The 16,616-nt window shown below is 46.1% G+C and overlaps 1 protein-coding gene across 2 annotated transcripts in view; it reads left to right on the top strand.

Annotated features, from left to right (window-relative positions):
• Nucleotides 1-16,616, top strand: part of LOC141117739 (NACHT, LRR and PYD domains-containing protein 3-like) — a 498,266-nt gene that overhangs the window by 329,527 nt on the left and 152,123 nt on the right. The window lies entirely within an intron of this gene.

The raw sequence follows: 16,616 nt of genomic DNA, 5'->3' as shown, positions 1-16,616 counted from the left end.
ATAAGAAAAAAGTTGATGTTGGGATGTTGAATAGATGTTGTAGCTGTAAGAATGAATGGATCCCTGTTGTGGACATCAGTTGTCCAATGTTGATAAGACCTTTTTGTGTCCAAGGTGTAATGGACAGGTCAGGCGATATCAGTTCCATTGTTAGAATGGGGAGTTTGGAAAGGGTCGAGTTAGGTATTCCCTTAGCTTGTTGTGTGAGGGCCGTCCAGACCCGTAGAGCCGTTGTTGTAGATTGTAGAAAATGATGTTGTGGTTTCAAGTTGAGTAGGTTAGCCGATAGGACGTGTTTCAGGTTTGCCATGAGAGCTGCAGACTCAATTTGATGCCACGTTTTCCTGGAGGTGGGTGACCACCATTCTTTCAATTGGTCCAATACCACTGCCTTATAGTAAGCATGAATGTTGGGGGCTCCCATTCCTCTGTTTTGTACTAGTGATAAAAGAATGTTTTGTTTAAGTCTGGGTTTTTTCTGTTGCCAGATAAATGTATTGAGCAACCCTTGTAACTGATTCAATTGTGTGGAAAGCAGTGACAGAGGGATTGTACGGAACACATACAGGATATGAGGGAGCAGGTACATTTTGACCAGGGCTATTCTACCAGCCTGTCACGTACCTTACTGTGGAGTCTGAAATGACGAGGGTGGCCTCTTGCACGGTTCCAGTCCTAACACCCCTGGAGGTGGAGACAGGGCTGCTAGGGCAACGGAAGGGTGCAGGTGCCTGTTGGCAGGATCAGGAACACCGGAGCCTTAGAGGTGCTGGTGAGATGTTGATCCTGGATTGGTTCAGGAAAGTCCAACAGGAGAACTTGCAAGGTCGGGGACAAGCAGGAGTCGGCAACGTGCTGGCAGGAAGGTACACAATCGATAGGCAGGTTCGTAGTCAGGAAGTAGAAGAACAACAATGGCGCCACTCTAAGTGCAGTATTAAAACAAATTTAATGAATCATAAAAACAGGTACTCACAAGGTTCGTAGTCAGGGGCTAGCGGAGGTTGGCAATGGGCTGGCAGAGAGGTACAAGATCGGAAGACAGAGCCGTGGTCAGAAGTTCAAGCCGGGTTCGGTACAGGAAGCAGAAGTAAGCAGAGTTGCAGGGATAATCCAAACGAATAGTCAGGAAGGCCAAGGTTTCAGGATCAAGGTTCAATCAAACAGCAATCAAGGATACAGGAACTAGCTGAGACAATCCAGCACTGATACTAGTATGCTGATGCTTTAAATAGGGCGCCCTGTGCTGTGATTAGTTGGCGTGCGGACATGCCCACGCCGACGTGCACTCGTTCGTATGAAAGTACTAACATGCGTGCCTGGTCCGGGGTTCACACGTTCGTGCCGCATGTCTGGCTGGCGCACGGAAACAAGCGTTTGTAATGGTTCTCTGACATTGCCCCCTCCTTATGGGCAGACTCCGGATGCCCCTCTGGATCCTTCTTTCTCGATGAGAGCGATAAAAGGCTTGTATAAGCCTCGGGGCATGAAGGTTTGCTTCCGGTTCCCAGGAGTTTTCTTCTGGGCCAAAACCTTTCCATTTAATTAAATATTGATTATGTCCTTGCCTTTTTCTGCAGTCCACAATGGTCTCGATCTCGAACTCCTCCTCTCCATCCACCATTATGGCCTCTGGGGGCCCCACTTCACGTCCTGGAAAGGGATTAACCACGTCAGGTCTCAACAAGGAAGTATGAAACACAGGATGTATCTTGAATGTGTCGGGAAGTTCAAGTTCATACGCCACTGAATTGATCTTTCTCTTGACTGGGAAAGGTCCCACATATTTAGGTCCCAATTTCCTGGACGGGCAGGCCAGTTTCAGATTGATTGTCGAAAGCCACACACGGTCACCCACTTTCAAATCCAGTTCTCCCCTCCTCTTTCTGTCAAAGAATCTTTTATTAACCTCCTGTGTCCTGGCAATGGTCTCTCTCAGCAACCTGGTTATTAGTAGCAAGGAAATTTAGTCTGTCCTGAACAGCTGGTAACGGAGAGTGTGGAATTAGCGTTGGCAAGAAAGAGGGATGAAACCCATAATTAGAGAAGAAGGGAGATTGGTTGGTAGCTGTATGGGCAGAGTTATTAAATGCAAATTCTGCCAAGGGCAATAGTGAGGCCCAATCTTCCTGGGAAAAAGAGGTAAAGCATCCCAGGTATTGTTCTAGCATTTGGTTGGTACGCTCAGTCTGTCCATTGGACTGGGGATGGTAAGCTGAGGAGAAATTTAGTTTGATGCCCAGTGCTTCGCACAGTGTTTTCCAAAATCTTGAAGTAAACTGCACTCCACGATCTGAGTCACTAGGGATTCCATGCAATCTCACCACTTCTTTAATAAAAACTTCAGCAGTTTCTGTTGCTGATGGGGTCCCTTTCATGGGGACAAAATGTGACATCCTGGAGAGGCGGTCCACCACTACAAAGATGGATGAAAATCCTTCCGATGGAGGGAGCTCTACAATAAAATTCATCGCAATCTTATCCTAGGGTCTTTCAGGAATGGGTAGTGGTCTTAATAATCCCCATGCTTTGCTTTTGCTGTTCTTGTTTCTGAGACAAATTGAGCACGAGCCGACATATTTCCTGCAGTCCCTTGCTAAGCTGGGCCACCAAAAATGTCTCTGGACCAAATCCATGGTCTTGTGTCCCCTGAAGTGGCCGGCCAGCGGGTAGTCATGGCACACTTGTAAAATAGTAGTACGCAGATTCTGTGGTACGAAAATGTTATTCCCCTGCCAATAGAGCCCATCGTCTTCTTGAAGGTTCATATCTGGAGGCAGAGAGATTCCCCTGGATGCTTGACGTATCTGTGTCATTAAATCGTTTTGTGTGAGCAAAAAATTCCCAGCCTGTAATATGGTATCCGTTTGAGATGGAACCTCGATTTCCGTGAACATACGCAACAACGCATCTGGTTTCACATTCTTGGATCCGGGCCGTTAGGTTATATGGAAACTGAAGCGAGAAAAAAATAGAGCCCATCTTGCTTGTCTGGGTCTGAGACGTTTAGCAGTCCTGAGATACTCTAAATTTTTGTGATCTGTGAAGATCAGTATTGGGTGTGTTGCTCCCTCCAAGAGTTACCGCCACTCTTCCAGAGCCAATTTGATTGCCAACAGTTCCCGGTCCCCCACATCATAGTTCCTTTCTGAAGGCCCTAATTTCTTCGAGAAAAAGGCCACAGGGTGCATTAAAGCTTTAGGTCCTTGGCGCTGAGACAGGATGGCTCCTACAGCGCTCTCTGAAGCATCTACTTCCAGTATGTATGGAAGGGCAGGATCAGGGTGCTTCAATACTGGGGCAGAGGTGAATAGTCTCTTTAATTTGTCAAAAGCAGCTTGAGCTACCTCTGTCCACTGAAAGCGGTTCTGTTTTTTGGTGAGCTGAGTGATGGGCATGATGATACCCGAAAAGTTTTTAATAAATTTCCTGTAAAAATTGGAGAAACTAATAAACTGTTGTACCCCTTTCTTGTCAACGGGAGGCGGCCAGGACATTATAGCTGTGACCTTTTGAGGATCCATTGCCATCCCTCCTGTAGAGATTACTAGTCCGAGAAAGTGAATGGTCTGCCGTTCGAATTCACATTTCTCGGCCTTGGCATAGAGTCCATTTTGTCTTAACCTAAGAAGGACCTGTTTCACATGGTCACAATGTAGTTCCAGGGAAACCGAGAAAATCAGAATATCGTCTAGATAAACGATCATGAATAGGTCTAGGAAGTCTCTGAAAATATTATTTCCGAAATGCTGGAAGGTTGCTGGTGCGTTACATAACCCAAAGGGCATAACGAGGTACTCGAAATGGCCAAACCGCGTTCAGAAGGCCGTTTTCCACTCATCACCCTTTCTGATCCTGATCAAGTTGTAATCACCTCGTAAATCCAACTTGGTGAAAATCGTTGCAGAGGGGAGTCTCTGGCGCAATTCTGGAATTACAGTCAGGGGGTAGTGATTTTTAACGGTAATCCGATTTAGTTCCATGTAATCCACACACGGCCGGAGTTCTTTTCAACAAAGAATATTCCTGCTCCGGCTGGAGAAGTAGAGTGTCGGATGAACCCCTTCTTGAGGTTCTCGTTGACGTAGTCCTTCAGGACCAAGAGTTCAGGTTCCGAGAGGGGGAAAATTTGGCCAAAGGGGATTTCTGCCCCTGGTAAAAGTTCAATTGGGCAATCGTAGGCCTGGTGGGGAGGAAGGGTGTCTGCTTTTTGTTTATCAAAGACATCCAGGAAGTCGTGGTATACGGGTGGAACAAAATCTTGGGATTCGGAAGTGGGTTTGAGACAGCCAACAACTGGTACTGAGTGGTGGAGGGTTTGGAGGCAGTTATGGAGGCAATAGGCAGACTGAAAGATCACCTTGCCAGTTGTCCAATCGATCTGTGAGTTGTGTGCTTGCAACCATGGCATTCCCAGGATGATTGGGAAGAGCGGTGAGGATATCACATCTAGGCACAACAGTTCTTGGTGGTTGGGTGAGATATCAGCGGGCAGAGGTTGAGTTTCTTGAATGATGGGCCCAGATTTGATGTTGGACCCATCAGCTAGTCGTATTGACAATTTGTGTTGCTTGGGACGTAGGGGAATCTTGTGTTGCAGGGCGAAGGCATGGTCGACGAAGCAACTACAGGTGCCTGAGTCAATGATGGCCTGGACCTGGAGTGCCCCTTCTGGAAGCTGTAGGGAGACAGGAACAGCAATGTGAGTTGATCTTGATAGAGCCAAAGCACAAGGATCAAGAGAAGGAGAGACACACTTACGAGTCTTGTTAGGACACATGTTGGCGTAATGACCAGCTCCTCCACAGTAAAGGCAGAGATTATTTACACGGCAGCGCTGCTTCTCTTCTGGTGTCAATGGGGCACGAAGCAGGCCTAATTGCATTGGCTCGGGAGCTTCAGTGACTGGAGCAGATAGTGGGGTTGCAGGAATAGGTGGGTGGCTGGGTACCCTAGGTAACATCCACATGGGCCGGTATTGGCTGGTTCTTTCAGATCTTCGCTCCCTCAGCCGGCGATCGATCTGAATCAGTTCTTCAAGAGAATTGGGGACCCCCACCCGAGGTAGTTCATCTTTCAATGCCTCTGACAGTCCTGAGAGGAACTGAAAATGGAGAGCGGCGTCGTTCCATTGTGTGTCGGAACTCCACCGTCTAAAGTCTGTGACATAGCCCTCCGAGGCCTACGGCCTTGCTGGAGGGCATGGAGACTGGCCTCAGCTGTAGTGGTGCGCTGAGGGTCATCATAAAGCTTAGCCATTTCATCCAAAAAAGAGTCCATGGTGCCTAGCAAGGGACTAGCTTGTTCTAATAGATGGTGAGCCCAGGTCTGGGGTTCTCCCTGTAGCAATGAGATGATGAATCCCACCTTGGTACTTTCCAAGGAGAAGGTGCAAGGCTGAAGTAGCAAATACAGATGCCAGGCGTTTCTGAAAGCGCAGAATTTACTGCAGTCTCCCATGAATCTTTCTGGAGCAGGAACTTGTGGCTCTGGGGGTGGTACCACTACTGTGGGAGTAGAAGTTGAGATCAACGATGCAGGTGCTGCGGCTGTCTGGCGTGCTTGGAGAGAGAGACTCCACTCGTTGCTCAAGTCGCTGATAGCCACCCTGCAGGCCCTGGACTGCTTGAGTGAGGTTTGCAATCTGCTGTCACAGAGCATCCATAGCTGAGGCCCCCCTTTCAGACTCCATTTTCACTGGATTGTACTGTCACGTACCTTACTGTGGAGTCTGAAATGACAAGGGTGGCCTCTTGCACGGTTCCGGTCCTAAAACCCCTGGAGGTGGAGACAGGGCTGCTAGGGCAACGGAAGGGTGCAGGTGCCTGTTGGCAGGATCAGGAACACTGGAGCCTTAGAGGTGCTGGTGAGATGTTGATCCTGGATTGGTTCAGGAAAGTCCAACAGGAGAACTTGCAAGGTCGGGGACAAGCAGGAGTTGGCAACGTGCTGGCAGGAAGGTACACAGGTTCGTAGTCAGGGGCTAGCAGAGGTTGGCAATGGGCTGGCAGAGAGGTACAAGATCGGAAGACAGAGCCGTGGTCAGAAGTTCAAGCCGGGTTCAGTACAGGAAGCAGAAGTAAGCAGAGTTGCAGGGATAATCCAAAAGAGTAGTCAGGAAGGCCAAGGTTTCAGGATCAAGGTTCAATCAAACAGCAATCAAGGATACAGGAACTAGCTGAGACAATCCAGCACTGATACTAGTATGCTGATGCTTTAAATAGGGTGCCCTGTGCTGTGATTCGTTGGTGTGCGGACATGCCCACGCAGACGTGCTCTCGTTCGTATGAGAGTACTAACGTGCGTGCCTGGTCCGGGGTTCACACGTTCGTGCGGCACGTCTGGCTGGCGCACAGAAATGAGCGTTTGTAAGCCCATGAGACATATGAATTACTTATGTCTTTGGCAATGCGCATAAGCTTTTCTTGTAACACGGCATAGATCACTTTTAGCAATGTATTGCTCGGGGAGGTTAGGTGAATCCCTAAGTATTGAAGTGAGGAGTTTTTGGACCATGTGAATGGTGTGTTTCTCATTATTAGCTGTTTGGTCTGTTGATCTATCCCTAAGTTTAGCATAGTGGATTTACCATTATTGACTTTATAAAGAGATATTAGGCTGAATGTTTCAAGAATTTTCAAAACGTTCGGAAGGGAGGTTTCAGGTTTTGTTAGAGTGATGATGACATCGTCTGCATAAAATCCTATTTTGTGCTCTACGCCTCCTATTTCGATACCTAAAATTGTTGATGCGGATCTGATGGTTTGTGCTAGGGGTTCCATCACCATGGCAAAAATCAAGGGTGAAAGTGGGCACCCCTGCCTTGTGCCATTAGTGATGTTGAATGGGGTGAACGTTATCCCTGACATCCAGACTCGGGCGCTTGGGGAGGAATACAATTTTAAATTTGCTGTCAGGATAGACCCTGACAGCCCAAACTTGCATAGGACTTTTTCCATGTATGTCCAGTGAACTCTATCAAACGCCTTCTCTGCATCTAGTGAAAGGAAGAGAGAAGGCGTTTGACTATGCTCCACCCATTGGATTAGATCAATGAGGCGTCTAGTTCCGTCTGAAGCTTGTCTGCCGGGTACAAATTTGACCTGGTCAGGATGTATTATTTGTGGTACGATTGTGGAGAAGTTGACATCAGAGAATGCATCCAGCGCCTTGAGGCGATTCAGTTCGCATTTGCAGCGCTTTATAAATCATTCATTCATTCATTCATTCATTCATTCATTCGAGAGCCGCTGAGCTAGCAATTTTGCATATAATTTGGTGTCTATGTTTAACAATTAGATTGGGCGATAATTTGCTGGATTGTCAGGGGATTTGCCTGGTTTGGGTAGGGTAACTATCAGGGCCTCTAGAGATTCCTTGGGAATTTTGCCCATAGTAGTATAATAATTAAAGGTATTGCATAGGTGTGGTGTGAGTAAGTCTGAGAAACATTTGTAATATTCGTTTGGGAATCCGACGGGACCAGGGTCTTTGTGTAGGGGCAGTTTTTTTTAATGTTTTGAGGATTTCAGTGGGAGAGAAAGCTGTAGAAATGGTTTCCAGCTGTGCAGTGGAAATAGAGGGTAGATGGAATAATGAGAGGAACTTTTCAATGTCCTCCATTTTAGGATGGGCTTCTTGATCTGATTCTTTAAGATTATACAGTTTGGCGTAAAATGCACTAAATTTGTTTGCAACACCTAATGGGTTATGTACTCGTTTACCTTGGGAGTTAGTTAGGGCCTGTATTTTTGTGTTGGCGTTATGTTTTTTCACTTGTCTGGCCAAGAACGCCCCTGATTTGTTGGCTGAGGAGTAGTGCTGGAGTTTAAGGCGTTTTATATAATATTCAAATTTTTTATGTAGGTGTTCGCTAAGTTGGTATCTTAAATTTTTCAGGTCATTGGAGATGGTATGGGATGTTTTGTTTTTGTTGACAATTTCTAACGCACAAATGTTCTTTAATAATTTTTCAGTAGTGGCTACGTGTTGTTTTTTTGCCTGTGCTCCGAATTTTATGAAAAGGCCACGTAAGTAAGCTTTGTGCGCATGCCAAATTATAGATTGATCATTAACAGAAAATTGGTTATTGTCAAAGTAGGTCATAATCTCGGATCTAAGTTCTTTTTCCAGTATTGGGTTAGTGAGCAGGGACGTGTTCAGTCTCCAAATAGTATGTCATGTAGAATTGTTGCTGTTAAATAATGTGATTGATATCGGCGCGTGGTCAGACTAGGTAATTGTACCAATTTGTGCTTCAGTGATTTTTTGTAGTAGGAATTTATCTGTGAGGAACATATCAATCAAAGAGTAAGAGTGCTGAGAGTTGGAGTAAAAAGTGTAATCTCGCTCCGTATCGTGTGTGCATCTCCAGGGGTCATAAAGGTCTTCATTATGCAAGAGAGAGGACAATGTAGAGGGTCTGCGTTTGCTTGTGTTAGATGTGTCTAGAGAGTTATCAATGATTTCATTAAAGTCCCCACATATTACTACTGGGCTGGATCTGTAAGGTGCCATTTTAGAGAGTATAGTGTTGTAAAACTTCCTGTGTTGGGTGCGTAAAGATTTACCCACGTGAGGCGTTGGTTCTCAATTGTTGCGGAGAGAATCAAGTATCTGCCATCTTCGTCAGCTTCACAGTGTTGTAACTGAAAAGAGATGGATGAACTAATTGCTATCATAACCCCTCTCTTTTTGGCGGGGGCATTAGCAAAGAAACAATGTGGGTAACGTTTGTGTGTGCATTTTGGGGCTTTGTCTTTGATGAAATGTGTTTCTTGTACACAGAATATGTCTGCCCTCTGAGTCAGAGCTTCTTTCCAGAGGAGATTGCGCTTAAAGGGGGAATTCAGGCCTTTGGTATTTAATGAATTGAGTTTAATGGCCATTTTAGCAGGGAATGTCCTGGGATGGGGACGAGGGGAGCGAGATTACACTTATAAGATTATTTAACTTTAGGTCTTGTAATGGAAGCAAGGAGTGTACAGTAACACTGAGAAGGTCAAATAGAAACTTTGTTATGTCGCTAAGTATATTGTACTGAGCTGTACTAAATATATAACAGGTGATTTAATTCAGTAGTATACAGGTCAAGCAAGAAGTGAAGTACTCAAAAAGAGAGTAACCAAACAAACAAACAAACAAAAAGATAAAATTAACAACAAGAACGAGAATATCAGTGTGCATGGCACACTATAACCTGAGGGAATGAGGCTAACACTAAGGCAGTGTCCACAGAGGATCCTATGAGTGCTCGTGACCGAAGGCCTTTGGATTGTAAAGGTTGTCGCCTCGATCAGGGACCCGGTTCCGGAATGATGTGGAAAGTGGATGGGAGCCCGTGCGGTCACTCGTGCCAGGAGGAAGGGGGAGAAAACCCCAGTTGGTTAATTTTTTGTACCCTTCTTTGGGAGTGTGAATGGGGATCATTTGTTGTTGATAGGTCACCAGACATTTGGTAGGGAAACCCCATTTGTAAGTGATTTTTTTTTCTTGTAGAATGGCAGTAATGGGGGTGAATGCTCTTCTCATATCCATGGTGGCTTTGGAGAGGTCATTGAACAGGAGGACATTCGTATATGGCGCTGGAAGTGGTTTTGGCTGCCTGTAAAATTTGCTCTTTAACATAAAAGTAATGCACTCTTGCAAGAATATCCCTCGGGATGTCTGGGGATAGATGCGCAGGTTTGGCAATCCTATGTGCCCAGTCAATGGTAATATCCCGTGCATTCAAACGAGGCAGTAAACGTGAGAATAATTGTTGTAAGGAGTAATTTCATTCGATTTGACAGATTCGGGAACACCTCTAAATTTTATATTGTTCCTCCTGGAAGATCTTCCAAATCTGCCAATTTTAATTTTATGTGGTGTATTTCGGAGGCATGGTGTTCATATGCATCCAATAATTCATTGTGAGCTCTGACATGGTCATGCATGCTCTCTTCAAGCATATGAGCTGTTCCTTCTAGGCAGTCTACCCTGTCATGTATTTGGGAAACAGAGAGTTGTAGTTCCCTGTGGCGATCCTTTTGCAATGTGAGGAGCATTGATTTCAGCATGGATTCAGTAACAGGATTATCTGATGCAGGGACTGCTGCCAGAGCAGGGATGTGTGTGGTATCAGTGTCCCTGTCTGCCCACTGGTGCTTCTTGGGCTGGGGCTCTTTGCTGGGGGAGAGGGCTGGAGAAGAAGCCAGCCTCTTACCTCTATGCTGGAATGGGATGCTGCAGCGTCTGGGGAGGGTATGGTGTCCATCTCTTCTCTCATCATATTGTCCCCAAATGATAGTGCTGAGAATTCCTCTTGTGAGGGAGCCGAACGGCACTCCTCATCTGCCGCAGTGCGGGCTGTGCCTGAGGCGATGTTCCCGGAGCCGGCGCCATCTTGGGCCTCATTCATGGCCGCGCTAGAATAATAATCAGTGAGGCGGCGTGGTGCGGGCGGTTTATTCCGCCGTCTGGACATGCCCCGGACGGTCACGGATCCTTATCCCCTCCATGTAGCCGGAACGGGGTCGGAATGTCGCAGTGAGTTGCTGCGGATCTGTATCTGTGGAACGGAGCTCTGAGATCAGGCGTCCATTCCTCTCCGCGGTAGGCCACGCCCCTGCTTCTATGCATTTTTTATTTATATACATTTTATATAAGCTTATCTAGCGCACCATAGATGTTGAGAAGTTTATTTATACTTCAACACTAGTTTAAGGTGATTCATACTTGTTTGGTCACAATACTATATCCCATATGTATTCTTTAATTGAGTCAGTGCACTTTTAGTTCACTCCACGTTAATAGTGTGTGTGCTAGCACCTGTCTCACTCCCACATCCAGTGGGGATAGCGCCACTATCCATTTTTACCATTTAGGGGTGCTTTCAGAATAAAAAAAGTGCTACAGATTTTTTGGACCCCGCAATAATTGCACAAATGTTCATCATATCGCTATTTTCAATAAAAATACACTATAATCATTAATATTGCACATAAACACAACGTAACTTACAAAATCCCTGCTAAATTAGTACTAAAGCTTCGTTCACATGTGACATACTAAAGTGTACGCCCATGGGAGGCCATGATTACCTGCACAGGGATGCACAGGGGTTCCATGCATCCTTGTACAGGCCATCCCATTTATATCAATTGGGATGCAACGACTGCACAGGCATAGCTGCTGTTCCCAATCTGACATCCGTGTGGGTACACGACTCCGAATGCAGGCAGTGTGAGCTCAGGGACAAGCATGCGGACCTACATGGATGTAAAATTGGGAGCAATGGCTCTGTTGGTGCAGTTGCTACATCCCAAATGACATCAATGGGACTGCCTGCACAGAGAGGCATGGAACACCTGTTCATCCCTGTAAAGGTACGCTGTGTATGCCCTGTGTGAACAAGGCCTTAGGCCCCTTTCACACAAGCACACTGATTGGGTCTGCCTGTTCGTTTTTTTAGGTGGCCCAAATCAGACCACCCATTGTTCTCTATGGAGAGACTGATGTAATTGAACATGTGTCTGTTTATACCCACCTGCTTTCGATCCAGTCCACTAAAAACTGACAGATGAGGATTCCATTCCCCATCCATCTAGCAGATCAGATCGGATGGCATCCAATGGAAATGGACAGGCGGTCTGTTTCCATCTGACCACCCCATAGAGAACAGCAGGCTGTGTCCGTGTCTGCTCTGCATTAGCGTAGCGGACCTGTCATCCGCCTGCTCAGCAGAGATCAGCAGACAGATCCCCCGCTGAGCAGGAAGATCTGCTTGACAGAGTCCGCTCCATATAAAGGGGTCTTACCAAGAGTGGCCGGTTCATTAGGGGCACCACCCCCCTGCAGGGCGCCGGACTCATATGTTTGTATGAGGTTTTTTTTTCAAGCCACAAGATTAGAGCCTGAGGCTCTAATTGGCTTGAAAGGTTGGGCTCGGGGTGCAGAACATTGCACCCCAAACCCACCCCCTCATCTTCCGGCTTCTCCTGGCCAATCAGGATTGATCGGGTTGGCCAGGAGGAGAAGCTGAGGTATCCATGGAGGGGTGAGTGCGGGGGGCATCACTGTGGAGGGGTGAGTGCAGGGTGGGACCGTCACCAAGGAGGGGTGAGTGCAGGTTGGCATCGCTGTGGAGGGGTGAGTGCAGGGGGGACCGCCACCATGGAGGGGTGAGTGCGGGGGGCGACACTGTGGAGGGGTGAGTGCAGGGGGACCGTCACTGTGGAGGGGTTAGTGTGGGGGGGATCACCATGGAGGGGTGAGTGCGGGAGGACCTGGGGGGGTCTTAATGTGTTTTTACTTTTTTTAAATGAGACAGAGAAAGGGACTGAAGAAAGTCCTTTTCTCTGTATCACTTTACTTGAATGGAATCTGTATAGAGATTCCATTCATTCATAAACTGACAGTCTGATACATAGTAATGCCCTTTACACACGATCGGACATTGATCGGACATTCCGACAACAAAATCCATGGATTTATTTCTCAATGTATTATGTATTGAGGAAGCGATTGGCTTTTGTAGCCATCACTTCCTGTTTGTCATAGCTTTTGTGATGTTGGAAATAAAAGCAAGGCGGACTGCAAAGAGAGGCAGAGATGTGGAGATGAGAACATAAGAATGTGGTGATGTCTGATTACTGGGGAATGGGGAACCAGAGGAGAGACATACGATCAAAAGGTACGTTATATCATTAAGACGGAGATGGGTGCTTATTAGCATAGGAGATATGGCTGTGTGCAAAGCTTACAGCCAAATTTCCCTAACACAATCAACTGCCTGGAATACCTAGGTTGGGTCCTCAACCTAGAGAGATCTTCTTTAAAAAACATTAAGAAGACTTATGCCCTGTACACACGGTCGGACATTGATCAGACATTCCGACAACAAAATCCATCTGATTTTTCCCGACGGATGTTGGCTCAAACTTGTCTTGCATTCACACGGTCACGCAAATGTTGTCGGAAATTCCGAATGTCAACAACGCGGTGATGTACAAGACGTATGACGAGCCGAGAAAATGAAGTTCAATAGCCAGTGCGGCTCTTCTGCTTGATTCTGAGCATGCGTGAAACTTTGTACGTCGGAATTGTGTACACACGATCAGAATTTACGTATTTTGTGGGAAAATTTGAGATCCAGATCTCAAATTTTGTGTGATGGAAATTCCGATGAAAAATGTCCGATGGAGGCGACACACGGTCGGAATTTCTGACAACAAGCTCCCATCGAACATTTCCCGTAAGAAAATCTGACTGTGTGTACGGGGCATATTTCTTGCAGTGGACATATCGGAGCGATTACAGTGATCGCTGCATGCGCCCAGGGTGCCACACTTAGGGGATGGTAAACACATGTTTACCAAGCCCCCCTAAGCCCAAACATCACCCCTATCGCTCCCCCTCCCCCCGCCGTGATCCCCAACCTGTCAGCGTACCGGAACAGAAGCTGCGGGAGGGGAGGGAGAGATGCTGCCAGAGTAGGGATGGATCAGGTGTGCGGGGGAGGTATTGGGGGGCTATCTGAGTGATGGGGGGACACATCTGGACCCCCCAAGCCCCCAGCAGCATCTGAAGCCGGCGGGAGCAGCAGAGGAGGGATGCCGGATTATGATGGGGGCTGCAGGGGATCAAATTTTGGGGGTCAGATCGGGTGTGGGGGAGAGAAGGGGGTTGAAGGGGAGAGGAGAGTGGGGGGAGTAGTTTTAGGTGGAAGGGAGGTGCGGGAGGTAGAGAGGCTGGGGACAGGGAAGCGGCAGCACAGAGGGGGGTCACATTAGGGATTAATAACTCTGATCAGCGGGTTGTAATCCACTGATCAGAGTTATAGAATTGTTCAGAAGACTCTGCTGAACAATTCTATAAGATTATGTCAGTGAAGTGACTATAAGATTATAGGAGAGGGAGAAAAGAGGTCCGTACGCCATACTGACATGGACACCTGCAGGCCCTTTTGTAGGTCTGTACCTCTGTACATAATACTGAACTTAAAGAGGTGTTAAGGCTGAAATTTTACTTTTTAGATATAAATCCTCCTATAATCCTCATGCTTAATGTATTCTAGTAAAGGTTTGCTGTAAAAGAAGGTCTGTGTTGTATTTTTGCACCATTGATTTCTTACTTTTGTAAGTCCCAGCAGGCCGCCACCATCTCATGTGTGGGCATCTGAAGCCAGACTGTATCTCTTCCTGTATTCCATGCATGCTGGTTACCCAGCATGCACCTCCAGATCTCACACATGCTCAGAGCAGGACGAGCAGTGTAATAGGTTGTAGTCCGGTTTCCACAGCAACAGTAGTGTCAGAGGAAGTTGCCACCCCTTAGCTATGGAAACCTCCCCTCCCCCTCCAGGAAACAGAAAGTTTATCTACATTTATTAAGATTATAAATCTAGAAATACAATAAAGGTCCTGCAAAAGGTAATTACTTTTTAAAAGATGCTAATTGTAAATGATATCCCTTGTTTCTGTTCAGATATAGATGTAGATAGATAGATAGATAAAATCTCTTGTTATTTGTGTATGTGTGTGTGTGTGTGTGTATATATATATATATATATATAATGATATATCTGCACAGAAACAAGGGATATCATCTACAATTAGCATCTTTAAAAAAAAATGATTACCTTTTGCAGGAGCTGCCCCAAATTTCCCCCATCAAAATTGCCCCCATCAAAACTGCATAATCATACTGCCCCATCAAAATTGCCCCATCAAAACTGCCCCCATCAAAATTGCCCCATCAAAACTGCCCCATCATGCTGCCACCATCAAATTGCCCCATCATACTGCCACCATCAAAATTGCCCCATCAAAACTGCCCCATCAAAATTGCCACGTCAAAACTGCCCCGTCAAAATTGCCCCATCATACTGCCACCATCAAAATTGCCCCATCAAAATTGACCCCATTAAGTTGCCCCATCTTATTGCCCCCATCAAAATTGCCCCATCATACTGCCCCATCGAAACTGCCCCCATCATACTGCCCCATCAAAATTGCCCCATCATAATGCCCCCATCAAAATTGCCCCATCTTCAAAATTGTCACCATCAATTTGCCCCCATCAAATTGCCCCGTAATACTGCCACCATCAAAATTGCCCCATCAAATTTTCCCCATCAAAACTGCCTCATCAAAATTGCCCCATCATACTGCCCCATCATACCTGCCCCGTCATATTGCCCCCATCAAAACTGCCCCCATCAAAACTGCCCCATCAAATTGCCCCCATTAAATTGTCCCCATCATACTGCTCCATCAAAACTACCCCATCATACTGCCCCATCAAAATTGCCACCATCCAAACTGCCCCGTCAAAATTGCCCCATCAAAACTGCCCCCATCAAAACTGCCCCATTATACTGCCCCATCATATTGCCCCCATCAAAATTGCCCCATCATACTGCCCCATTAAAACTACCCCATCAAAATTGCCCCATCAAAATTGCACAATCAAAACTGCCACCATCAAAATTGCCCCATCGACATTGACCCATCAAATTGCCCTCATCATACTGCCCCATCGAAACTGCCCCCTCATACTGCCCCATCAAAATTGCCCCATCATACTGCCCACATCAAAACTGCCCCATCAAAACTGCCCCATCAAAACTGTCCCCATCAATTTGCCCCCATCAAATTGCCCCATCATACTGCTCCATCATACTGCCCCATCATACTGCCACCATCAAAATGGCACCATCAAAATTGCCCCATCACAATTGCCCCATCACAATTGCCCCATCATACTACCCCCATCAAAAATGCCCCATCAAAACTGCCCCATCATCAAAACTGTCCCCATCAATTTGCCCCCATCAAATTGCCCCATCATACTGCCACCATCAAAATTGCCCCCATCAAAACTGCTCCATTAAATTGCCCCATCAAAATTGTCCCATCATACTGCCCTCATCAAATTGCCCTATCAAAACTGCCCCATCAAAATGCCACATCATCAAAACTGCCCCCATCAAAGTGCCCCATCATACTGCCACCATCAAAATTGCCTCCATCATACTGCCCCCATCAAAACTGCCCCATCAAAATTGCCCCATCAAAATTGCCCCATCAAATTGACCCATCAAAACTGCCCCATCAAAACTGCCCCCATTAAAACTGCCACATGAAAACTGCCATCTATCCTTTGAGCACCAGTGGTGAGAAGAACTAGAAGATATCTCTATATTGAAGCTCTTATTTGGTGTTGGGAACTGTCACATTGGACTTTCTATATTGCTTTGTATTGTTTTTTGTTACTGATTTTGGAAATCTATTATTATGTTTTTCCACTGAAGACATCATTTTATATCTGTAACCAAATCAAGATATTTATGTATCACTGTGAGCGCCATTTCCTTTCTTTCATGGTTTTCAGGTAATAGAGTATAAAAAACCTGAACTGTCTAGGGCTGTGTGTTCTCTGTCATAAGAGGTATTTAGGGGACAAGTATATCTGGTATTTTTCTGTACTTGTCATGTCTTTATAAGGATAAAAAGTGTTTATATATTGCTGAGAAAATAAATCTCTGTTCTCCAGTAATATGGATGACCACACAAAGTAATCTGTATTGTAATCATTTCACATGAAAATGTAGTAATGATAAAACCATACTAATA

The sequence above is a fragment of the Aquarana catesbeiana genome, linkage group LG13 (assembly GCF_042186555.1).
Source record: "Aquarana catesbeiana isolate 2022-GZ linkage group LG13, ASM4218655v1, whole genome shotgun sequence".
NCBI classification, from domain to species: domain Eukaryota; kingdom Metazoa; phylum Chordata; class Amphibia; order Anura; family Ranidae; genus Aquarana; species Aquarana catesbeiana.
Note: the sequence above shows the minus strand (reverse complement) of the source record. Positions and strands in the feature narration are given on the sequence as shown.